Source organism: Coregonus clupeaformis, unplaced genomic scaffold, assembly GCF_020615455.1.
Source record: "Coregonus clupeaformis isolate EN_2021a unplaced genomic scaffold, ASM2061545v1 scaf0199, whole genome shotgun sequence".
Lineage (NCBI taxonomy): Eukaryota > Metazoa > Chordata > Actinopteri > Salmoniformes > Salmonidae > Coregonus > Coregonus clupeaformis.
In genome coordinates this window covers 297,241-323,222 of record NW_025533654.1, presented here as the reverse complement: position 1 = coordinate 323,222, position 25,982 = coordinate 297,241, and the positions used below count along the sequence as shown (strand labels likewise).

The following is a 25,982-nucleotide window of genomic DNA, read 5'->3' as shown; positions in this document are numbered from 1 at the left end:
ATACCCTGCAGGGCAGACTGGGATAATGGCACAACCGAGTGCACGTGAGCTTCATACCGGGCAGACCAACGGACGGGGTAGGGGCAGTAGCGGTATGTGGTTAAAATCACTGGGGAAAACTAAATATGATGTGGCTGTTGATGGTTCTAATTTCTGTCTGTGTGTGTGTGTGTGTGTGTGTGTGTGTGTGCGCGCGCTTGTTCTTACAAGTAGAAAAATATGTTGACTCACCCTACTTGTAGAGAAACACCAAGGCCATCCTCCTCTCTTTCATGTTGAGGAAATGTTCTATAACTCTGTCATACAGTACACGTTCTTATGTTTTGTTGTCCTAGGTCACCTGGCTAAAAGGCTTGCTCGCTAGCCTAACTTCCATTCATGGGCAACATTAGCTAGTTAACATTAGCCTTCTACATCTAGCTACGTACTGAACTTCCATCCTCTCAGACCAGGGGCACAACATTTTATGAATTAATGGTTGGATCAGAATCGCCGTTATAATCTTTTGTAGTTGTATTCATTATGGATCCCCATTAGCTGTTGCCAAGGCAGCAGCTACTCTTCCTTGGGTCCAGCAAAATTAAGGCAGTTATACATTTTAAAAACATTACAATACATTTAGAACAGATTTCACAACAAGTGTGTGCCCTCAGGCCTCTCTCTACTCTACTACCACATATCTATAACACAAAATCCATGTGTACGTGTGTATAGTGCGTATGTTATCGTGTGTTTGTATGCATGTGTCTATGTTTGTGTTGCTTCACAGTCCCTGCTGTTCCATAAGGTGTATTTTTATCTGTTTTTTTAATCTAATTTTACTGCTGTCATGAGTTACTTGATGTGGAATAGAGTTCCATGTAGTCATGGCTCTATGTAGTACTGTATGAAAAGTGTATGCACTAACTGTAAGTCGCTCTGGATAAGAGCGTCTGTTAAATTACTAAAATGTCAAATGTACAAATGTACTGTGCGCCTCCCATAGTCTGTTCTTGACTTGGGGACTGTGAATCCCTCTTTCTGGCACCTGACCACACGACTGAACAGTACTCCAGGTGTGACAAAACTTGGGCCTTTATGACCTGCCTTGTTGATAGTGCTGTTAAGAATGCAGAGCAGCGCTTTATTATAGACAGACTTCTCCAAATCCTAGCTGCTGTTGTATCAATATGTTTTGACCATGACAGTTTACAATCCAGGGGTTACTCCAAGCAATTTAGTCTCCTCAACTTGCTCAATTTCCACATTATTCATTACAAGATTTAGTTTAGGTATAGGGTTTAGTAAAGGATTTGTCCCAAATACAAAGCTTTTAGTTTTTGAAATATTTTGTTGGAGAGGCTTCCATTAAAGAACACCCTCTGTGTTCTGTTAGACAGGAAACTCTTTATCCACAATATAGCAGGGGGTGTAAAGCCAGAACACATACAGTTTTTCCAGCAACAGACTATGATCGAGAATGTCAAAGGCCACACTAAAGTCTAACAAAACAGCCCCCACAATCTTTTTATAATCAATTTCTCTCAGCCAATCATCAGTCATTTGTGTAAGTGCTGTGCTTGTTGAATGTCCTTCCCTATAAGCGTGCTGAAAGTCTGTTGCCAATTTGTTGAAAGTGAAATAGCATTTTATCTGATCAAACACCATTTTCCCCAAACGTTTACTAAGGGTTGGTAACAGGCTGATTTGTTGGCTATTTGAGCCATTCAAGGGGGCTTTACTATTCTTAGGTAGGGAAATAACTTTTGCTTCCCTCCAGTCCTGAGGGCACACACTTTCTAGTAGGCTTAAATTGAAGATATGGCAAATAGGAGTGGCAATATCGTCCGCTATTATCCTCAGTATTTTTCCATCCAAGTTGTCAGACCCCGGTGGCTTGTCATTGTTGATCGACAATAACACATTTTTCACCTCTTCCACACTTACTTTACGGAATTCAAAATTACAATGCTTGTCTTTCATAATTTGGTCAGATATACTTGGAGGTGAAGTGTCAGCGTTTGTTGCTGGCATGTCATGCCTAAGTTAATCATTGGCCAGTACGCAGAATGAAGTAAATCCCTATCTCCATCCATGGCTAAATTAGGATAGTGCCAACAAAAGGGCACTTGGTAAGTGGGAGGACAAAGGGGCAGATGCTTGGGCACAGGTAGACCCATATCTGTGCACATGCCAATCTCTCTGCAACACTAAGCTCAACTAAAGAAACAGGCAGGAAAGGGGCCTGTTACCCCACCAGATAGGGCCTGTGATTGGCTGACCCCTGTCAGTTGAGTTGCTCAGCAGAGTTGCCCCTAGCAACGGAATGTTCCAGGAGCAAGGGTGTGAAAGTTGGGGGGCAGAGTAGCTGTAAACAATGGAAATTCCATCCCCCCCATTACCTCTGCTCTCTGCTAGTGGAAAGTGTCTCATAGCTAGTGTCTTTGAATGGAGGCTAAGATAGGGGATTTTCTACAGTAACTGACTAATAAATGTCAATTGGTATTCACAGAACATTTTCAACGATTACCATTTTTTTTGCGATTTCCTTTTTGGATCCTACCATAGCTGAGCTCATGTTCAATACACTAGATTTCATTATAATCTTTGTAATATAATGTCTTACCTTGTGCTGCTGCTTTGGCCACCAGAACTAAAATTACCAAGCGGATCATTTATTTTCTGCCTGCACAAGAAGAGTGAATTAAGCTACAGGATTAATGTAAAAATGTATACATTGCATTTTATGATGCACTATAAATGAAAGACAGGCTTGTTGACAAGACAACTTACTGGCGTGTCAGGAAGAGAACACTTCTTTATGTCACACGTTGCTTGGTGTGAACACCCAACCACAAGTACCTGTTTGCAAAAACAGAAGTTGTAACTTATTACACATTGTGAGTTATCGTTCACTACCTTTTCCTTCATGTAGTTTGATGAGAACAAGGGATTTTTGGACCATCTGTAAGTGTCAGCAGCACTGAAGCAGGAAGAGGAATAGTAATACTGTAATATCTAATATCTGTAATTTTTACATTTACATTTACATTTTAGTCATTTAGCAGACGCTCTTATCCAGAGCGACTTACAGTTAGTGAATACATATATATTTTTTTATACTGGCCCCCCGTGGGAATCAAACCCACAACCCCATGCTCTATCAACTGAGCTACATAGCAATACATTAGCAATGTAAGTGTATGATTTCAGAAAAAACTATTGTCTTCCACAATTATCTGTTGTGGGTCATCACATTCAATCATCTTATTATTACACAGATACATTTTCACAGGGAGACATTGACTGGTTCAATAGGAACGATTCAATTAAATATTGTGCACTTTGAAGTTTCACATTCAAACTGTCCAATACTTTACATTGATGGTGCTCTCTGATGTGTCACCGGGGGTCCTCACACCTCCATAACAGATCATACAAAAGTCATTACATTGTCGAGTAAACATCTTAAAAATATGATTTAACCCATTGTCTTAAAAAGTTACATTTTGTCAACTTGATTTCTTGAGTTTCCACAACTTTGTTTCATACATACAACTAAATACAGTTTTGTCTTATCTTTTATTCTCTTACCAATGTAACCCTCTCACCAGGCTCGAATTTGACTCTCAAGATATTACCTTATTTAGAATATCTGAACAGCATGGGATATTAGGTGAGAAGGACATCTCCAATAAGAATCCCTATTGTAAACTTGCTAGGGTGAATGACAAATAGGGTATTAACTTCAGATAGAATGATTATAGACTTGGTTATTGTTATAAGGATATGCTTTCCCATGCATTAAATGAAACTGAAACAGTAAATGACTCCACCAATACAACAGACATAAGGTTCAAGATCTATATTAATCAAATGTTCAATGTATCACATCAAAAGAAATACAAATTATAAACCCCAATGATTTTTCCACAACCCATGTCCAAATTATTTGCAAGCTTGCTTAAACCCTGAGCGCGTTGGAGCTCATAAAAAAAAATGACGACATACATAAAGTCCCGAAGTCCACCACACATTTGTAGTTACTCACTACTTGTAGATAATGCCTCAGCAAAATATAGTAGTTCCGTGCAGGTGTCCTCACAAGATCCACAGCGAACACAGCTATCATTGCAGCCAGTAATCCGTAGCAGCAACAGACATCCGTTGGAAACCCGAACTCGTTGGTCGTCACAAGCAATTCTCTCCAAGTCTTGCACGATGCTAGGCTAACCTCTAGGATGTCGAATGTCTCCACAATGTGACGGCAGCTTCAGTCTCTACTAGATCTTTCTTAACGAACTAATAAACACTTTCTTATAGAAATAAAATGAGGATTTCCCTTTATAAAACTCTGTAGGTATGGTTTTGTTTTCTCTTTATCGTTTTTTCCTTCACCAACCCCACTAACGTCTCTCCTCTCTCTCCTTTCAACTTTTCCCTCCTTTTCTTTCCCAGCAACCAGTCCACTCCCCCATTGGCCACAACTTAACAAGTTACCTCATTGGTCAAAACTTTAACGAGATACGTGGGAAATTTAAACTTAAAAATAAACCAACCTATTCACTTGTAAAAAAATTTTAAACATTGCTTCAAAAGAAATGCATTAATGACATTACAAATCAGGAGCTATTCGATCACCTTTTAAATCTAATACCAATGAATTATAACAAATAAACTCTATACTTGGTTTTAGCAAGGTATTACACTCTCCCCCCACCAAAATAGGCATGTCCTCATGACTTGTAAACATAAGTGAGATGTAATGACAAGTAAATGTTCAACTCTTAACTACAACCTACAGCTGAGACAAAACTTGTTAGATAATTGAAAATGAGATACATTTGTGTTTCCCTTATCCAATCCACTTGTACAATGTGGAACAATATCTGACAACTGGGGCTATACTTGGAACTCCGGGTTTATCATAGGTAAGTAATACAGGTGCTTTCTTTACTCTCTGAGATCTTCTTATCCCTGGTCCTTCCATTTCCTCCGAAGTTTCCACTTCTCCCTGAACTTCTCGTTCCTCTTCTGTAATCTCTTCAACTGAGTTAGATGCCTCATTATCATCTACTTCAACTCCAGTTACGACCTCAGCTTCTTGACTGGACTCTTTTACTTCCAGAACTTGGTCTGCTCTTTCAGGTTCCCCTGTCATTTGATTCCAAACTATGTCTAAGTCCAAGCTAAATGGTTCCGACATCTCTTCCACTTCTCGGCTTATACAGTTTGTATTTGGCACTTCATACCATACTCCGATGTCTTCATCTTCTGAGTCAAAATCCTTCTCATCTTCTGGATTCTCAACCTCTTCAACTTTCTCATCATTCTGAGGAGTACAGTTTCCAGGCAACTTTTCATTTCCCTTTCTCTTCCTCCTTCTTTGCAGGGTCCTTCTGCCAGGTGTTGGTTCTATGTTAACCACAGGTTCTATGCGCACTTTCTGCCCCAGTGGTAGCAGGTGGTTTCGATGAAGAATCTTAATGGGTCCATCTCCAATTTCAGGCTTCAAACGAAACACAGGTAAGTTTGACATCTGACTTTCCACCACATATGGCGTAGAGGCCCACCGATCTGCCAGCTTATGTTTTCCTTGCAGTCCTAGATTCCGTATGAGAACTCTGTCTCCAGGCATAAGTTGCGTGTAGCGGATCTTCTTATCATATCGCTGTTTGTTTTCTTGGTTTTGCTTTCCAGCAGTGCTCTCAGCAAGTTTGTAAGTAGCTTGTAACTGTTTCTTCATATCAGATACATACTTGAGGTAAGTTCTCTCTGAAGAGCTATCACTCGAGACTCCAAAACAAATATCAACAGGCAATCTAGCTTCACGTCCAAACATCAAAAAATATGGCGAATAGCCAGTCGCTTCATTCCGACTACAGTTATACGAGTGCACTAGATGCCCAACATGCTGACTCCATTTGTTCTTTCGTGTAGGATCAAGAGTTCCAAGCATGTTCAACAAGGTTCGGTTGAATCTCTCAGGTTGCGGATCTCCCTGAGGATGATATGGTGTTGTCCTTGACTTCTCCACTCCAAGCATATTCAGTAGCTCATGGATGAGTCAACTTTCAAAATCTCTACCTTGATCACTATGCATCCTCTTGGGCAGACCATAATGGATGAAGTACCTCTCCCCACAATACCTTGGCGACCGTGGATGCTTTCTGATCCTTCGTAGGAAAAGCTTGAGCGTATCTTGTGTAATGATCCTAATGACAAGAACATTCGCTGTGTTACTGGAGTCTGGCTCAATGGACAGGAAATCCATACACACAAGGTCCATAGGTCCATCACTTTGCATATGACCAAGCGGCGCAACTATCTTTGGAAGTGTTTTCCTCTGTACACAGCGAGCACAGGACTTACAGTACTCCTCTACTTCCATCTTCATGCGTGGCCAGTAGAACCGGTCTCTGACAAGTCCATATGTCTTGTCAAATCCTAAATGACCTGAGTCATCATGCAGCGACGTGAGAACCATAGTTCTGAACTTCTCTGGAAGAAGTAACTGAGCACGACGAGTCTTGTTTGGCGGATGTGTGATCCTGTACATAACTCCATCTTCCATCTTTAGCTTCTCCCACTCTCTCAGGAGCAAGAGATGAGTGGATGTTTTGTCTTGGTCACCCTGGTGATATCATGTTTATTAAGAGCAACCCACATCTCTCCTAAGCAAGAATCTTCTTGTTCGATGCAGAAAGTTCCATAGTGCTCAATCTGGGCATGTTAGACTTCAGCATGCTCAGGTTACAGTATGCTTGAGGCACAGCATGCATAGAGGCTCCCAACTGATCAATCACTCTACTATGAGATGATCCAGGAGTTATTCTAACAACATTAGACATCTGGCACATGACTCTAACACCGGATGCAGGAATGTCTCTCCAATCTTGTTCCACTGCATATTGCTGATGAGGGCGGCGAGATAAAGCATCGGCATCTATGTTCTGCCTGCCTGTCCTGTACTTGAGACTAAAGTCATAGGTAGACAACGCAGCCAGCCAACGATGACCAGTGGCATCCAGTTTTGCGGACGTGAGGACATATGTCAATGGGTTGTTGTCTGTTCTAACCTCGAACTTGACCCCATACAGGTAATCATGTAGTTTATCAACCACGGCCCACTTCAACGCAATAAACTCTAAATTGTGAGCTGGGTAGTTGCGTTCAGAAGCGGTCAGGCTTCGACTCACAAATGCCACAGGACGCAGACCCTCACCTTGGTCTTGGTACAGTACTCCACCTAACCCTTCGCGGCTAGCATCTACATGTAGAACGTATGGTAACTGAGGATCAGCAAAAGCTAACACAGGAGCTTTTGTGAGGCTTTCCTTCAATGTCTCGAATGCCAATTCACACTTCTCATTCCACCTTGATCCAAATGGTTCTGAGTTGTTGAGGTAGGCTTTCACCTCTTCCTTGGGCTTTCTCCCTTTCTTGCCTGCGGGAAGATATCCACATAAGAGCTGATTCAGGGGGTAACTCACTTTAGAGTAGTCTTTCACAAATCTCCTGTAATATCCACAGAATCCTAGGAAAGAACGCAGAGCAGTCACAGTTTCAGGCCTTGGCCACGTGGTGACAGCTTCAATTTTTGATGGGTCTGTGGCCACTCCATTCTGGGATATGATATGTCCAACATAGTTGACAGATGTGCGGCAAAACTGACACTTGTCAAGGGACAGTTTTAGGCCTTCACTTTTCAAGCGGTCCAACACCTTGAGCAACCTCTGCTCGTGTTCTTCCAGTGTCCTTCCAAACACTATTAAGTCGTCAAGGTAAACAAGAACTTCGAGTAGATTCATGTCTCCAACTGTCTGTTCCATGACACGTTGAAATGTTGCAGGTGCTCCGGACACACCCTGGGGCATCCTCTCAAATTGGTAAAATCCAACTGGACAGATAAATGCAGTCTTCTCTTTATCTGTGTCACCCATTGGGATTTGATAGTATCCGCTTCGGAGATCTAACACACTGAACCATTTGCTCCCCACTCAAACATGTCAGAGCATCCTCCACATGGGACTGTGTACTGGTCGGGAACAGTGCGCTTGTTGAGGGTCCTGTAATCAACACACATGCGTATGGTGCCATTCTTTTCCTCACCACCACAATAGGAGATGCATAGGGGCTTCTCGACTCAGATATGATCCCAGAACTTTTCAAGTTATTTAGATGCTTCCTTACATCTTCAACATCAGCTGGAGCCAAGCGGCGAGATCTCTCCCTAAACGGTTTGTCTTCAGTAACTCTGATGGTGTGATGAGTACTCTTTGAACAACCCACATCAAACTCATGTGTTGAGAACACTTCTTTCCGTTCCATCATCTTTTCACATAACCTCTTCTTCCATCCCTCAGGCACTGGAGAATCTCCAAAGTTGAATGAAGAAGACGTCAACTTCTCAGATGAATCCTGCTCTCGTTTCAATGGAAACCCAGGAGCAATATCTACAGGAAACAGATGAGCAATAGGCATACCTCGTTTCAGAGTGATCTCCTTTGTCGAGACATTCCTGACAGTAAGGGTGATTCTTCTAGACGACACAACTGCAACCGTCTGGATTTCAGGCCTCACTAGTAGTTCTTCAGGGAACCGGGGTTCTTCAGGCCTCTCTACCAGAAGGGTTTGAGTAGAAGGTATCCCAGGAAACTTTGGAATTCCAGTAACTCTCGCCTGCCCACCAGGTGGCAGGGTGACAGGTTTTGTCTGTGCAAACCAGACCGTTCCTTTCTTCTCATCATCATCAGTTGAGCTTTCTCTCATCCTCTCATATGCCTCCTTGATAGCAGGATGAACTTGTAGTGTGCTAAGGAAACCTTCACCTTCCTTTTCTCTGCAAGCAGTCATAAGTCTCTTCACTACAGACGTATTTGTGCCGACCAGAATAGACACGTCACCTTTCATGGCCGGATCTGGACATACCAACACAAGTGCTTCAATGGTCTCTGCTACGCCCACAACCGATCCCGAGAACTCAAGCTTGAGCGACAAATAGCCATCATATGGATACTGCTCAGAGCTAAGGCCCCATATCTCTAAGTTTCCTATAGGAATCAATGGCAAATGCGTCAGGTACTTGTCATAAAAGGATCTGTAAAGTAGAGTAATCTGAGAACCACTATCTAGTAAAGCTTTAGTATAGACACCTTCAATCTGTACAGAAACGACAGAATTTGGGCCAACTAAACCTGTAGGTAGCATGTCTTTCATGTCTTCATACTTGTGGCACTTTGTGGAACGTATCTTCACCGGGACGTCAGGCCGCTCCTTTACTGGGTCCCTCTGTAGTTTCCCATAGACCGTTTTTGTTTGATCAGGCGTGTGTTGACTTTCCTCAAGTTCTCTTCACCTTCACAGTTTCTCTTGAAATGGCCATCTTCTCCACATCTATAACAGAACACTCCAGGGTTTCTGTCGGCCTGTGTCTGTTCTTGTGATGGATTTACCCTTTTCTTTTTGCTTTTAAATGCAACATCTGACCTTTGTGTGTCAGAGTGAGCTGCTGTGACGTTAGCAGACATGAGACGTGTCATTTCAATTTTCAAACCTTTTAGCTCTTTTCTCAGCACTTCTATCTCAGTATTAGCTTCTTCACAAACTGTAGCAACAGGAGCAACAGCTGATGACTTCACAACACTCTTCGTTGTGTTCCTGTCTTGAATCATGTCCTCCTCCTCCCTTACCTCCTGCAGCAGCTCAGTAAAGGTTGGTGGATCACGCAGCTTATAGGTCATGCAATACGAGCGCAACCATGTCATGTGAGGATGCACCTCTCACTACTTGGCCAATGCGTGTGCGATTCATCTCTGATAGCTCAATGCCTCCTTTTCGATATACAGTGTGCAGCAATTTGTCAAGTCTCAACAGGTAAGCTGAAAGCTTCTCTCCTTCACTCTGGAATGTGTTTCTGAACCTTACCATGAGATCAGGTGCACTTTCGGTGGTACCGAATGCGGTTTCTAGAGCCTTCATGTATTCGATCGCTGTAGCATGGGGGTTTCCGGTCCTAAAGAACCTCACAATGTCAGCAGCAGGCCCTTTAAGACTTTCTATTATTCTCTGTTTTTTCACATTGTCGGTGCACTGCCATTCCTCTAGAAAATGGGTGGTTTGCTCAGCCCATGCATCATACTCTTCCTCTCCACTAGGAGTGGGCTTCACACCTGAGAACATACGTAGCTTACGGTAACTCTGAGTCTCAGATGGCACATTGTTGCATTTTTCTACCAGTGAACTTATGGCAGTAACCAGTTCAGCGTTGAGGTCAGCACCAGAGGGACTTACCAGGCCTTTAACATCAGCCAGTCTTCCCTTCATATCTCAGAAAGGATAATAGCTTTGCCTGGAAATCTTCACCCTCTCTCTCAACTGGAGATGTGACTTGTGAAACTACATGTACAGGCCAGGGACCCAACTCTCCAGGTATCCCAACAACACTTGGCACAGCTATTTCGTTAAGGTTGTTTGATATCTCTACCAAAACATACTGCTTTTTACCAGCTGAATAGGAACAACGACCATGCAGTCTAATTTTACCAAAAGCCTTAACATAAGTCAGCGTTTCCAGCAGAACCTCATCAGACACATCATCTGTAACACTGCTAAGGACAACTGCACGATTAGTAGCTAGCTGTTTCTCTCTACACCAGGTAACAATCTCTTCAACATGCATGTTGTAGGTTTATGCCTATACAAAAATCCAAAATTTCAATTCAAAATTGTCAAATGGGGAGTCAAAAATATCCCATCAACAATAACCAAGATCCCGGACGAGCCCCCAAAAATGTAACCCTCTCACCAGGCTCGAATTTGACTCTCAAGATATTACCTTATTTAGAATATCTGAACAGCATGGGATATTAGGTGAGAAGGACATCTCCAATAAGAATCCCTATTGTAAACTTGCTAGGGTGAATGACAAATAGGGTATTAACTTCAGATAGAATGATTATAGACTTGGTTATTGTTATAAGGATATGCTTTCCCATGCATTAAATGAAACTGAAACAGTAAATGACTCCACCAATACAACAGACATAAGGTTCAAGATCTATATTAATCAAATGTTCAATGTATCACATCAAAAGAAATACAAATTATAAACCCCAATGATTTTTCCACAACCCATGTCCAAATTATTTGCAAGCTTGCTTAAACCCTGGGCGCGCGTTGGAGCTCATAAAAAAAAATGACGACATACATAAAGTCCCGAAGTCCACCACACATTTGTAGTTACTCACTACTTGTAGATAATGCCTCAGCAAAATATAGTAGTTCCGTGCAGGTGTCCTCACAAGATCCACAGCGAACACAGCTATCAATGCAGCCAGTAATCCGTAGCAGCAACAGACATCCGTTGGAAACCCGAACTCGTTGGTCGTCACAAGCAATTCCCTCCAAGTCTTGCACGATGCTAGGCTAACCTCTAGGATGTCGAATGTCTCCACAATGTGACTTCAGCTTCAGTCTCTACTAGATCTTTCTTAACGAACTAATAAACACTTTCTTATAGAAATAAAATGAGGATTTCCCTTTATAAAACTCTTTAGGTATGGTTTTGTTTTCTCTTTATCGTTTTTTCCTTCACCAACCCCACTAACGTCTCTCCTCTCTCTCCTTTCAACTTTTCCCTCCTTTTCTTTCCCAGCAACCAGTCCACTCCCCCATTGGCCACAACTTAACAAGTTACCTCATTGGTCAAAACTTTAACGAGATACGTGGGAAATTTAAACTTAAAAATAAACCAACCTATTCACTTGTACATTTTTTTTTAAACATTGCTTCAAAAGAAATGCATTAATGACATTACAAATCAGGAGCTATTCGATCACCTTTTAAATCTAATACCAATGAATTATAACAAATAAACTCTATACTTGGTTTTAGCAAGGTATTACACCAATATAATTGTTTTGAATTATCACTGCAACAATATATGTAAGAAATCACACATGAATAGCTCTAAATACTTTAAACAATGTAAAAGATAGTTTATTTATTTACAGTCCCTCATTAACAATATATTATATAACAATTGTAAATGAGTATTTGAACACAAATAAACATTGGTACAACAACATGGATGCCTCAAAAGAAAGAAAGCATTACGTTTACAGTATGATATTGCAGCTCAGTTTCAAAGGAAATGTTCACATGCTTTCTCTCTAGCAATAGAGCTAAGTTCTGACTTGCCAGCACTCTAGAGAGGATCCATTCAAACATTGAAATACAGATCAATTGATAGCATGGTTAAGTAAAAGTTTAAATACTTAAAATGTGTTATACCATTGTACATTCAAAATGAGATTATTATTCATGTTAACAAACTCAAAACTACATGCAGTGCATCTTCTTTGCATTCGTTGCCACGATGCATGATGTCATCTTGTTGTGTTGATTTGGCACTAGTCTTTAAGTTTGATGGTCTGTCTGATCTACTCAATCAGTGCATCCACATAATGTTCAGTCAACCCTTGTCTTATATCTGCTTTATAAAGCTACATGTGGATAAAATGTCTACCCTTGAGTCTATGGGCTGGCTGCCACATCCGGGTTCACAGCCATTTTGATCTGTCCATACTCCACCATCTCTGTGGCTGGGGGCCTCTGCTTCCTTGCTGGATTTGTTTGCTTGCCTATTTTCACATCAGCGTATACAACACCCTCGTCACCGTTTTCTGAAAAATGAAAGGAAAGCTGTTGTACAATCTGGACATGAAACAAAATGTCATGTTTATTCAACATTTCAAATGTATGTTCTGGACATGAAAATAAATTACTTTAAACATTTTACCTGAAGTATCAAATCTGGATCTTCGTTTCTTGAGTAGATGGTTAATACCGACAAACAGTGCAAGAAGTAATGTGAGAATTCCAACAGTCAGAGCCACAGCCACTGTCACAGCTACAAAAGGAAACTGGGAAGAGACAACTAGAAAGAAAACATCAGTACACAACACTTGTTGACCATGCAAATGAAACAGAGTTGTACTCTTAATTCAAAAGGTGGGAATTAAGTCAACTGTCCTGACATTACCTGGGCAGGCCAAGGGGAGATCAATAGTAGAGTTGCTGCTGCTAACTTTATTCTGACCCATACAGGTCAGGGTTCCTGTCACATCACTCTTCAATGTGATGACACTGATCTGGTAGTGGTCATAGGCTACACTCCTGGTCAGATTCTGGCCTTTCAGGGTCCAGCTGTACTGAAGACCATCTCCCTCTGAGGAGCATGTGACCACGGTCTCTCCATGAGGCAGACAGTGGTGAGACAACACTGGCTCTGACACCGGGGCTGACAGACACAAACACAAGAGATACCTCAAATACCCTACCTCTGATTCATGCAAACACAATATATTCATTAAGCATTATATACTCTATATGTCATAACAATGTTATCTCTGTGTTGTACTACTGCTGCCAAGTCCTACATTATAAACCTATTGAAGTACTGACACCCTGGCGACCTTTCAGAAATCCCACTCACCAGGAAAATGATGCATGAAGTATTTAGGCCTAACTAAAAAACAAAAAGGTTTTGTACCTTGTGTCTCCAGTAGCATGTTGACTCTGCGCAACAGAGTTCCCTCTGAATTATATATTTTCATTTGGTAATCTCCAGAGTCGTCCTCTATAACTCTGTCCAGTCTGAATGTTCCATTATTAAAGATCTCAGAGCGATTCACATATTCAAGATACAATTTAAAGCTCCAGTTTTCTCCAGTTTTGAAGAACAGAATATGTTTATCACCTTTCCTCAAACGTATTTCTTCATTGATACTGTCTGCAGGCAGGTGTAAGGACAAAGATTCTCCCAAAGCCCCATAGCATTGATGAGTTCCATTCTCATGAGAGAGATTACAGGCCGCGGCATTAACTGTGGAGCAATGATTTTATGTCAGTATGTTATGGTATGGGGACAAGCTTAGTGTTAGGACATAGACAAACACACTATTCAGGATACACTTCCACACTCCATTCACCCAGGGGACAGCAGCAACCTTGTCCAGGTGTTGAGCCTGGTTGATAAGCACATCAGGTGCTGCCAATTAAGGTGATCGTCAGTCAGTGTCCAAGCTTGCAGAGCCGTGAGGCTGCTAGTTTTGTTTAGTGGCCATGAAGCCTTTAGTTTGGTTTTGAGTCTGTAGTTTGGGCATACCTGTTTGTAGTTTCTGTTTTGTATATAAAATTTTTCGTCACCATCTGAACAACTAATAATCTGCTTGGACTGGCCGACCAATAGGTGAAGACGGAGCTGGCCCTGAACTCTGTAAATTGATGTCTCCTGGGCAAATATGCATCCAACACGGTCCTTAAACGCTCATTTCTAATGTAAATGCACACATTCATTCAGGTTACAGACCAGTAAACTAGGCCTAAGACTCCTAGACGTTTATTTATTTTAATTTTTTAGGGGTTAGATCAAATGTAATATTGCAGATAGATTGTAGTTTCCATCAATGTAATTGTCTGTATAATTTCCAATATATGTTGTTTTTGAAAAAATATAAAAATATATACACTACCGGTCAAAAGTTTTAGAACACCTACTCATTCAAAGGTTTTTCTTAATTTTTTACTATTTTCTACATTGTAGAATAATAGTGAAGACATAAAAACTATGAAATAACACATATGGAATCACGCAGTAACCAAAAAAGTGTTAAACAAATCAAAATCTATTTTAGATTTTAGATTCTTCAAATAGCCACCCTTTGCCTTGATGACAGCTTTGCACACTCTTGTCATTCTCTTAACCAGCTTCACCTGGAATGCTTTTCCAACAGTCTTGAAGGAGTTCCCACATATGATGAGCACTTGTTGGCTGCTTTTCCTTCAGTCTGCGGTCCGACTCATCCCAAACCATCTCAATTGGGTTGAGGTCGGGGGATTGTGGAGACCAGGTCATCTGATGCAGCACTCCATCACTCTCCTTCTTGGTCAAATAGCCCTTACACAGCCTGGAGGAGTGTTGGGTCATTGTCCTGTTGAAAAACATATGATAGTCCCACTAATCCCAAAGAAAATCACAGACAGTGTCACCAGCGAAGCACCCCCACACCATAACACCTCCTCCTCCATGCTTTATGGTGGGAACTACACATACAGAGATCATCCGTTCACCCACACGTGTCTCACAAAGACACAGTGGTTTGAACAAAAAATCTCAAATTTGGACTCCAGACCAAAGGACAAATTTCCACCGGGCTAATGTCCATTGCTCGTGTATCTTGGCCCAAGCAAGTCTCTTCTTCTTATCGGTTTCCTTTAGTAGTGGTTTCTTTTGCAGCAATTAGACCATGGCCTGATTCCTACAGTCTCCCTCTGAGCAGTTGATGTTGAGATGTGTCTGTTACTTGAACTCTGTGAAGCATTTATTTGGGCTGCAATTTCTGAGGCTGGTAACTCTAATGAACTTATCCTGCTGTAGCGGTAACGCTGGGTCTTCTATTCCTGTGGCGGTCCTCATGAGAGCCAGTTTCATCATAGCGCTTGGTGGTTTTTGCGACTGCAGTTGAAGAAACGTTCAAAGTTCTTGAAATGTTCCGTATTGACTAACCTTCATGTCTTAAAGTAATGATGGACTGTCATTTCTCTTTGTTTATTTGAGCTGTTCTTGCCATAATATGTCATCAAGGCAAAGGGTGGCTATTTGAAGAATCTCAAATATAAAATATATTTTGATTTGTTTAACACTTTTTTGGTTACTACATGATTCCATATGTGTTATTTCATAGTTTTGATGTCTTCACTATTATTCTACAATGTAGTAATCTGAATAAAGGGAAAAAGGCCATTCTTGAACATGGGGTGAAACATTTGTACTAATCTGCTAGAGAACCAGTTTGGATTTTAGTATAACCTTTGTATGACTGAAGCCTTTAGTGAGAGGTCTAATGCTTTAATATTTAATAATTTCTGCCCTCCAAATTCGTATTTATTATATAAAAATAAACAAAGTTAACTTTTTCGTAATATCTTTTTTATTGAATATTAAAACAAACTTGAAGTGAAGCCGCTCAACATCTACATCACATTAGTCATCTAACAGAATCCCTTCCAGAGCGACCCACAGAAGCAACCAGGGCCAACGCCCTGCTCAAGGGCACGTCGACAGATCTCCCACAAGGTCAAACACGGGGACCCGAACCAGCAACCTATCAGCAACCGGCCCAAGCTTCCAACCACCAGGCCACCAGCCCTCCAAGATCCACCCCCCACAGTTCCCCAAGAGCTGCACCTCAACCTTCCATTTTTGGGGTAATGCTGTAATCAATTGGTTGTAATCTTGGATTGAGCAGACCTTCCCATACAATTCTGATAATTCCATGAAAGACATAACTCTACCATTCCAATTTACAATATCATTTAAAAACAAAATAACTATTTTCAAGGGGATGAAATTGAAATTGTAGCCAGCTCTGCAATGCTTGTTTGAAAAAGAGAGATACTTAAAAAAATGTTTCATTTTCAATTAATCGAAAGTAAAACTTTCGTATAAGTGAAGTTTTTAGAGAGAGGTTTAGTGCTTTTATATTTAATAATCTCAACCCACCCAGTTCATATTCATTATATAGATAGGCACGCTTTATCTTGTCTGGTTTAGCATCCCAGATAAAGCGAAATATTTCTTGCTCATATGATTTGAAAAACAAATCATCAGGAGTAGGCAGCGCCATAAGTAAGTGAGGAAACTGAGATATGACTAAGGAGTTAATCAGGGCAATTTGTCCTTAAATAGACAGGTATTTACCTCTCCATGGTTGCAGGATATTGTCTATTTTTACACGTTTTCTATTGAAATTCATTGTGGAGAGCTCATTTATATATTTTGTGATATGAATACCAAGTATGTCTACTTCACTATCACCCCATTTAATAGGTAAACTGCAGGGTAATGTAAAAGTTGTATTTTTTAAAGATCCAATACGTAATATTGTACACTTATCATAATTAGGTTTTAGTCCAGAAAGTTATCTAGATCTTCAATGAGACATTGCAAGGATCTAGCTTGTGGACTTAATATAAAACTTGACTCATCGGCATACATGGACACCTTTGTTTTTAAGCCTTGGGATTTCTAATTTACTAATGTTGTTATTTGATCTGATTTTAATAGCTAACATTTCGATGGCCATAATAAATAGATATGCCGATAGAGGACAACCTTGTTTTACTCCTCTTGACAGTTTAATACTTTCTGAGAAGTAGGCATTATTTACTATTTTACACCTAGGGTTACTATACATAACTTTAACCGATTGTATAAGAGATTCTCCAAAAATATATAAATATATAAATAAATTCCAGTCGTACTTTAACAAAATAATTTTCAAATTCAGGTATGAATACCAGGCCTGGTTTCTCAGATTGTTCATGGTGTTCTATTGTTTCCATTATTTGTCTTATATTATCTCCATGTAAAAAACCTGTCTGATTAAGATGAATAATATCAGACAATACCTTTTTGATTCTATGTGCTATGCATTTTGCTAGAATTTTTGCCTCACAACACTGAAGTGTAAGGGGCCTCCATGTTTTTAAATGGACTGGATGTTTATATTTACCACTTACAGTGGGGGAAAAAAGTATTTAGTCAGCCACCAATTGTGCAAGTTCTCCCACTTAAAAAGATGAGAGAGGCCTGTAATTTTCATCATAGGTACACGTCAACTATGACAGACAAATTGAGAAAAAAAATCCAGAAAATCACATTGTAGGATTTTTGATGAATTTATCTGCAAATTATGGTGGAAAATAAGTATTTGGTCACCTACAAACAAGCAAGATTTCTGGCTCTCACAGACCTGTAACTTCTTCTTTAAGAGGCTCCTCTGTCCTCCACTCGTTACCTGTATTAATGGCACCTGTTTGAACTTGTTATCAGTATAAAAGACACCTGTCCACAACCTCAAACAGTCACACTCCAAACTCCACTATGGCCAAGACCAAAGAGCTGTCAAAGGACACCAGAAACAAAATTGTAGACCTGCACCAGGCTGGGAAGACTGAATCTGCAATAGGTAAGCAGCTTGGTTTGAAGAAATCAACTGTGAGAGCAATTATTAGGAAATGGAAGACATACAAGACCACTGATAATCTCCCTCGATCTGGGGCTCCACGCAAGATCTCACCCCGTGGGGTCAAAATGATCACAAGAACGGTGAGCAAAAATCCCAGAACCACACGGGGGGGGACCTAGTGAATGATCTGCAGAGAGCTGGGACCAAAGTAACAAAGCCTACCATCAGTAACACACTACGCCGCCAGGGACTCAAATCCTGCAGTGCCAGACGTGTCCCCCTGCTTAAGCCAGTACATGTCCAGGCCCGTCTGAAGTTTGCTAGAGTGCATTTGGATGATCCAGAAGAGGATTGGGAGAATGTCATATGGTCAGATGAAACCAAAATATAACTTTTTGGTAAAAACTCAACTCGTCGTGTTTGGAGGACAAAGAATGCTGAGTTGCATCCAAAGAACACCATACTTACTGTGAAGCATGGGGGTGGAAACATCATGCTTTGGGGCTGTTGTTCTGCAAAGGGACCAGGACGACTGATCCGTGAAAATGAAAGAATGAATGGGGCCATGTATCGTGAGATTTTGAGCGAAAACCTCCTTCCATCAGCAAGGGCATTGAAGATGAAACGTAGCTGGGTCTTTTAGCATGACAATGATCCCAAACACACCGCCCGGGCAACGAAGGAGTGGCTTCGTAAGAAGCATTTCAAGGTCCTGGAGTGGCCTAGCCAGTCACCAGATCTCAACCCCATAGAAAATCTTTGGAGGGAGTTGAAAGTCTGTGTTGCCCAGCGACAGCCCCAAAACATCACTGCTCTAGAGGAGATCTGCATGGAGGAATGGGCCAAAATACCAGCAACAGTGTGTGAAAACCTTGTGAAGACTTACAGAAAACGTTTGACCTGTGTCATTGCCAACAAAGGGTATATAACAAAGTATTGAGAAACTTTTGTTACTGACCAAATACTTATATTCTCTAATTTTGTCTGTCATAGTTGACGTGTACCTATGATGAAAATTACAGGCCTCTCTCATCTTTTTAAGTGGGAGAACTTGCACAATTGGTGGCTGACTAAATACTTTTTTTCCCCACTGTAGGTCCTGTTTCAGTAATAATTAAAAAATACCTTCTTGTTGAGCATCTGATAAGCTACCATTTTTATAGGAGGGGTTAAAACATGCTAATAACGGTCCTCTGAGTGCATCACAAAAGGTTTGGTATACCTCGACTGGTATGCCATCCAGCCCTGGAGTTGTCCCCGTCTTAAAGGCTTTAATTGCATCGAAGTTCCTCGTCTGCAATTTGGCCTTCACATGAGTCTGTCTGTACAGCTGTTAATTTTACATTATTCATAGAAAGAAAATCGATACAATTAACTTCGGTTAGTGGAGAAGGAGGAGACTGAAACAAAAACATATGCTTAAAGTACTTTTCTTCCTCTTTCAAAATATGGTTTGGTGAATCATGGGTGACCTCCGTCATTTGTTACAAGTTTCAGTAAATTCTTTTGGTAGCATTTCTATGTTGAAGATTTAAAAATAATTTGGTGAATTTTTCTTCATATTCCATCATATAAGGTCCAACTGTGGGACCTTATATAGACAGGTGTGTGCCTTTCCAATTCCTGTCCAGTGAATTGAATTTACCACAGGTGGACTCCAATCAAGTTGTAGAAAGATCTCAAGAATTTGAAAAATTTCTAAAAACCTGTTATCATGTTGTCATAATATATACAGCAGAATAAGGCTGTAACGTAACAACATTTGGAAAAAGTGAAGGGGTCTGAATACTTTCCAAATGCACTGTATATATCGCAGTTCTTGTTTATTTATTTAACTCTTTTTGGCTGATTATTATTTTTTTTTTTACATTTTCTTAACTGTAGAAGCTAATAAATGTAAATTGGATTAGCAGAACATGTTCCACTATTAGCATCAATGTTGTTAGTGTCTTATTAAGTCTTGGATAGGCCTTATACTCTGTTCTGTGTAATATCATGTCTCACCTTGTGCTGCTGCTGCTGTCACCATCAGAACTATAGAAATCAGAGGATCCATTTCTCTTCAGCCTGCACAAGAGGAGTGACATTTAGCAGAAGTCTCACAGGAGCATTAGCATCAAAACTGTGTGAATTTACGTGAACGGATCATAATGTGCTGATACTCTACAAATGAAAGAGAAGCTTGTAGACAAGAAAGCGTGCTTGTTTGTCAGGGTGACAGACTTTGACACTTTTGTAAGCAGTGCATGCCTGGTGTGAACAGCAAACCACAAGTATACTGTGCCTGCTTGCAAACAGTATAATTTATTCCAGTTAACTTGTTGTTAGGCATTTACTACCATATTATTTAATGAGGATTGTCCACAGGTGAGATGGATGAGCAGTGAAAATGGTATATCTAAAACATAACCCAAGGATCGCAATTAAAAGGTCACTAACTTGAACCCTTATTTACTGCAATGGAATAAACATAGTAAAAAGCATGAAACTATTATTGAAGTTTTTATTTTAGCAAACATTTTCTTACTTACTTTTTTTAAAAATCTGCAATGTTGATTAAGGGCTTGTAAGTAAGCATTTCACGGTAAGGTTGTATTCGTCGCAAGTGACAAATCAAATTGTATTAGATTTTTGAGTTGATTAAATTCTTTGATCCATTACAACCATTATCTGTCACAAGCTGGGCTTGAACTCCGGTCTCAGATGTGGAGAGCTGGGGGTAATACCCCTTAGCCACAGAGGAGGTGTAGTAGGACCCAAATGAAACACCCAAGGCAATACTCCAGGCAAGTAGATTTAATGTAAAAACAAAAGTTCTTAGCACTTCAAAAATAGTCCAACAAAAGTTCTTCTCAGAAAGAGGTATACTAACAAAACAGGAGGCAAAACAAAATAACTCCACGAGGGGAGAAAAACAAACCAAAGATAACTTAGAAAACCTTACTTGGAAAGACACGGTGGAACAAAGCAGGAGACACATAGCCAGGACTCAATAACCAAGTGAGAAACAAGGGGAAAACACACAGCTAAAATACACAAGGGGGAAACAAGGCACAGGTGACCTGGATCAAACTAATTAGGACACACGAGGAAGAACTAAGGCAGAGGGGGAACACAGATGACCTCTAGAGGCCCGGAGACAAACAGGAGGCAGGAAGCTGACAGGACCCCCTCCTCTAGGAACGACTCCTGACGTTCCTTCCAGAACACCCCGGCCCCAGGGTGCGAAAAATCTCGGATCAAACCTGGGTCCAGGATGTCCCTGGCTGGAACCCAGGAGCGCTCCTCTGGCCCGTAGCCCTCCCAGTCCACCAGATACTGCAGAGAGTTCTGGACCCTCCGGGAGTCCAGTATCCGGCGGACTGTGTAGGCTGGCTGGCCGTCAATGATCCTGGGAGGTGGCGGGGTCTGCGTGGGGGGCAAAGGAGAAGACAAGACAGGTTTAAGGAGTGAAACATGGAAAGTGGGGTTAACTCTAAGGGAGCGAGGCAGAACCAAACGATACGAAACAGGGTTAACCTTTCTAGCAATGCGGAAAGGGCCGATGTATCTCTGGGAAAGCTTCCTGGATTCGACCCGGAGGGGCAGGTTCTTAGTGGCCAACCAAACTCTTTGACCAGCTCGGAAACTAGGGCCGTCCGGCGGTGTCGATTAGCCTGACTTTGGTATCTCTGGGAGGTCCGAAGGAGGATACACCTGGCCTTCTTCCAGGTCCGCCTACAGCGTTGGACAAAGCGCTGGGCGAGGGAACACCAACTTGCGCCTCTTCCTCTGGAAATAATGGAGGGTTGTAACCGAACTGGCATTCGAAGGGGGACAATCCGGTGGCTGAAGACTGGAGGGTGTTGTGGGCATATTCAGCCCAAATGATATAGGTGGCCCAAGACGTGGGATTACTGGCCGCCATACACCGCAGGGTGGTCTCCAGATCCTGATTAATCCGTTCCGTTTGGCCATTAGACTCTGGATGGAACCCCGACGATAGGCTGGCTGTGGCCCCAATAAGCCTGCAGAAGGCCCCCCAAAACCGGGACGAGAATTGGGGACCTCGGTCAGAGACCACGTCCAGGGGAATGCCAAATATCCGGAAGACATGGTTCATGAGGAGCTCAGCAGTCTCCTTAGCCGAGGGCAGCTTGGGCAGGGGAATAAACCGGGCAGCCTTAGAGAACCGGTCAACGATCACTAGGATGACGGTGTTGCCCTGGGATGGAGGAAGTCCCGTAACAAAGTCCAGAGAAAGGTGTGACCATGGCCTTCGAGGAATAGGTAAGGGATGGAGCAGTCCCTGGGGTCGCTGGCGTGCCGACTTTCCCTGGTTGCACACCGGGCAGGCCTCAACATAGACCTGCACGTCCCTTCCTGATGGACGGCCACCAAAACCGCCGTCGGAGGAATTCCAGTGTGCGAGCACTGCCTGGATGGCATGTCAAGGGCGACTCATGACCCCACTGCAAGAGCGGGCCCGAACAGAGAGAGGAACGTACAGGCGACCGGCAGGACCACCGCCCGGATCGGGCTCATGGACAAGGGCTTCTCGTGCACCCCTTTCTAGTTCCCACTGAAGAGGTGCGACGATCCTAGACCTCGGAATAATCGATGCCAAGGGCTTCTCTTGTACCTCGGGAGAATAGGCTCGAGACAGGGCATCCGGCTTGACGTTCTTGGTGCCAGGTCGGTAAGACAGGAGGAACTGGAATCGATTAAAGAAAAGGGACCATCGTGCTTGCCGAGGGTTCATCCGCTTAGCCTGTTGGAGATATTCCAGGTTCTTGTGGTCTGTGAGAACCTGGAACGGGTGCTGAGCCCCCTCAAGCCAATGGCGCCACTCTTCCAAGGCCAGTTTTACTGCAAGTAACTCTAGATCCCCACGTGGTAGTTGCGCTCGGCCTCAGACAGGCGGCGAGACATGAAGGCACAAGGGTGTAATCTCCCATCCTCACCCCTCTGTGACAGGACGGCTCCCACCCCCCACCTCTGAGGCGTCCACCTCCACCACGAAAGGTCTTTCTGGGTCAGGAGTCACCAGAATCGGAGCAGACGTGAAGCGGCGCTTGAGATCCTCGAAGGCCCCTGCTGCTTCCGGACCCCAGCGAATCTTGGTCCCTCCTCCCTTGGTAAGCGTCGTCAAGGGGGGCTACCACCGAGCTAAATTCTTGATGAACTTCCGATAGAAGTTAGAAAAGCCAATGAACCGTTGAACCTCCTTGACCGTGGCAGGTGTGGGCCAGCTGCGGACCGCCCACCTTCTTGGGATCCATCTCTAGGTGCCCGGGAGTGACAATAAACCCGAGAAACTGAGTCTGAGAAACATGAAATTCACACTTCTCAGGTTTAACGTAGAGGTGATTGTCCAGGAGCCTCTGGAGAACCCGGCTAACATGCCCCTCATGCTCCTTCAGTGACCTCGAGAAGATGAGGATATCGTCCAGGTACACGAAGACGAACAGATTAAGCATATCCCGGAGAACATCATTAATCAGGGCTTGGAATACTGCGGGGGCATTGGTGAGCCCGAACGGCATCACCCGATATTCATAGTGCCCGTGGGGCGTGTTGAACGCCGTCTTCCATTCGTCACCTTGCCGGATCCGCTTACGAGATGGTAAGCATTGCGGAGATCCAGTTTAGTAAAAATGGAAGCCCCTTGAAGCAGCTCAAAAGCAGTGGCCATGAGAGGAAGAGGGTATCGATTCCAACCGTGATCTTGTTGAGTCCCGGTAATCAATACAAGGCCTAAAGGCCCCCGTCCTTCTTTTCAACAAAAAGAAGCCCGCCCCAGCCGGGGAAGTAGAGGCATGGATGAGGCCAGCTGCCAAGGACTCCTTAATGTAGGTGTCCATAGCGGCGTGCTCGGGGGAGGACAAGGAAAAGATCCGACCTCTAGGAGGGCAGCACCCAGGGAGTAGATCAATGGCACAGTCATACGTGCGATGAGGCGGTAAGAAGTAGCCCGGGCCTTGCTGAACACAGCCTTGAACCGATGGTAAACACTGGGGACTAGGGAGACGTCAACAGACTCTTGAAACTGGGTACTAGGGGCTGAGGAACTCTGAAGCATACAGGTGAGTTGGCAAGTGGGACCCCAGCTTAGAATGGTGCCAGTAGACCAGTCGATCTGGGGATTATGTCTGCATAGCCAAGGGTGACCCAGGATTATAGGATACTCGGGAGAGTCAATGAGATAGAAGGTTTCCTCCTGCTGGTGTTGAGAGATGGTAAGTCGCAGGGACTGAGTCGCCTCTGTAACCTTTCCTGGTTCCAGAGGTCTGCCATCTAAGGCTGTAACTGCCTGGGGATGAGGAAGTAGTTGGGTAGGGATCTTAAGTTCCTTAGCCAAGGTTACATCCAGGAAATCACCTGCGGCACCGGAATCGATCATAGCCTGGACCCGATGCTGGTGGCCCTCCCAGGACAGAGTGGCTGGAATAGCCAGGACAGCGTTAGTAGGAGGAGCTCTAATTCTCCCCATCACAGCCCTCCTGTAGCTGGGCGGGGACTGGCGTTTCCCCAAAGCTCGGGGCAAGTGGAGCGGAAGTGGCCGGCAACCCCGCAGTAGAGGCACCGACGCTCCCTCATGCGACGTTCCCTTTCGTTGGGAGAAAGCCTGGAACGGCCTAACTGCATGCTCTCCGGGGAATCCTGGAGCAGTTCAGGAGCCGGGAAGCTCTGAATGACGGAGTCCAAACAGGAGAAACAGAGCTGCTCCGAGGAACTTGGGACTGAGACACCTGGCGGCGAGCCGTTCTCCGCTCTCTTAGACGATTGTCCAGGCGGATGGCCAAGGCTATGAGGGACTCGAGATCTCCAGCTGGTTCTCGGGTGGCTAACTCATCTTGAAGGGGCTCAGATAACCCTCCCTGAAAGCAGACCCTCAGCGCTTCATCATTCCATCCGCTCCTTGCTGCTATGGTCCGAAAATCAATGGCGAAATCTGCCGTGCTTCGGGGGCCCCTGACGGAGAGACAGTAGGCGCTTGGAAGCCTCCCGCCCACTGACAGGATGATCGAACACCCGCTTGAACTCTTCTACAAATGCAGCGTGGGAGTCACAACAGGCCTCCTGGGACTGCCACACCGCAGAGGCCCAGGCGAGCGCCTTGTCTGAAAGAAGGGTAATGATGTAGGCAATCTTGGAACGGTCTGTGGGAAAACTTGAGGGTTGGAGCTCGAAGGTGAGGGAGCATTGGGTGAGGAAACCCTGGCAAGAGCTTGGATCCCCAGAAAAGGGCTTGGGAGGTGGTAGTCGGGGCTCCGCCAACCGAGAAGGCCTGTCGTCACTGGGAGGTGACCTGGGGGAAGGGAGAGGACCAAGGAGGCGTTCAAAGAGCTGGTGAAGGGAACTCATCATTTCGGCCAGGAGTTGAGAATGTCTCAGCCATCAGCTCCTCTTGTCGGCTGAGAACGGCTTCATGGCGCTGGAAAGAAGCCTCATGTCGAGTGATCACCGCCAACAGGTCCTGGGAACTGAGTGTTTCTGGGTCCATGATGACTTGGTTATTCTGTCACAAGCTGGGCTTGAACTCCGGTCTCAGATGTGGAGAGCTGGGGGTAATACCCCTTAGCCACAGAGGAGGTGTAGTAGGACCCAAATGAAACACCCAAGGCAATACTCCCAGGCAAGTAGATTTAATGTAAAAACAAAAGTTCTTAGCACTTCAAAAATAGTCCAACAAAAGTTCTTCTCAGAAAGAGGTATACTAACAAAACAGGAGGCAAAACAAAATAACTCCACTGAGGGAGAAAAACAAACCAAAGATAACTTAGAAAACCTTACTTGGAAAGACACGGTGGAACAAAGCAGGAGACACATAGCCAGGACTCAATAACCAAGTGAGAAACAAGGGGAAAACACACAGCTAAAATACACAAGGGGAAACAAGGCACAGGTGACCTGGATCAAACTAATTAGGACACACGAGGAAGAACTAAGGCAGAGGGGAACACAGATGACCTCTAGAGGCCCGGA

General features: G+C 43.3%; 1 long non-coding RNA gene across 1 annotated transcript; it reads right to left on the bottom strand.

Annotated features, from left to right (window-relative positions):
• Positions 1 to 12,604: 12,604 nt before the first annotated feature.
• On the bottom strand, positions 12,605 to 13,080 carry LOC121541257. The gene is made up of 3 exons (XR_005995733.2): positions 13,025 to 13,080; positions 12,782 to 12,919; positions 12,605 to 12,665 (listed from the first exon to the last, which is right to left on the bottom strand). It is a non-coding gene; the product is annotated as an uncharacterized LOC121541257 (long non-coding RNA).
• Between the last annotated feature and the right edge of the window lie 12,902 nt (positions 13,081 to 25,982).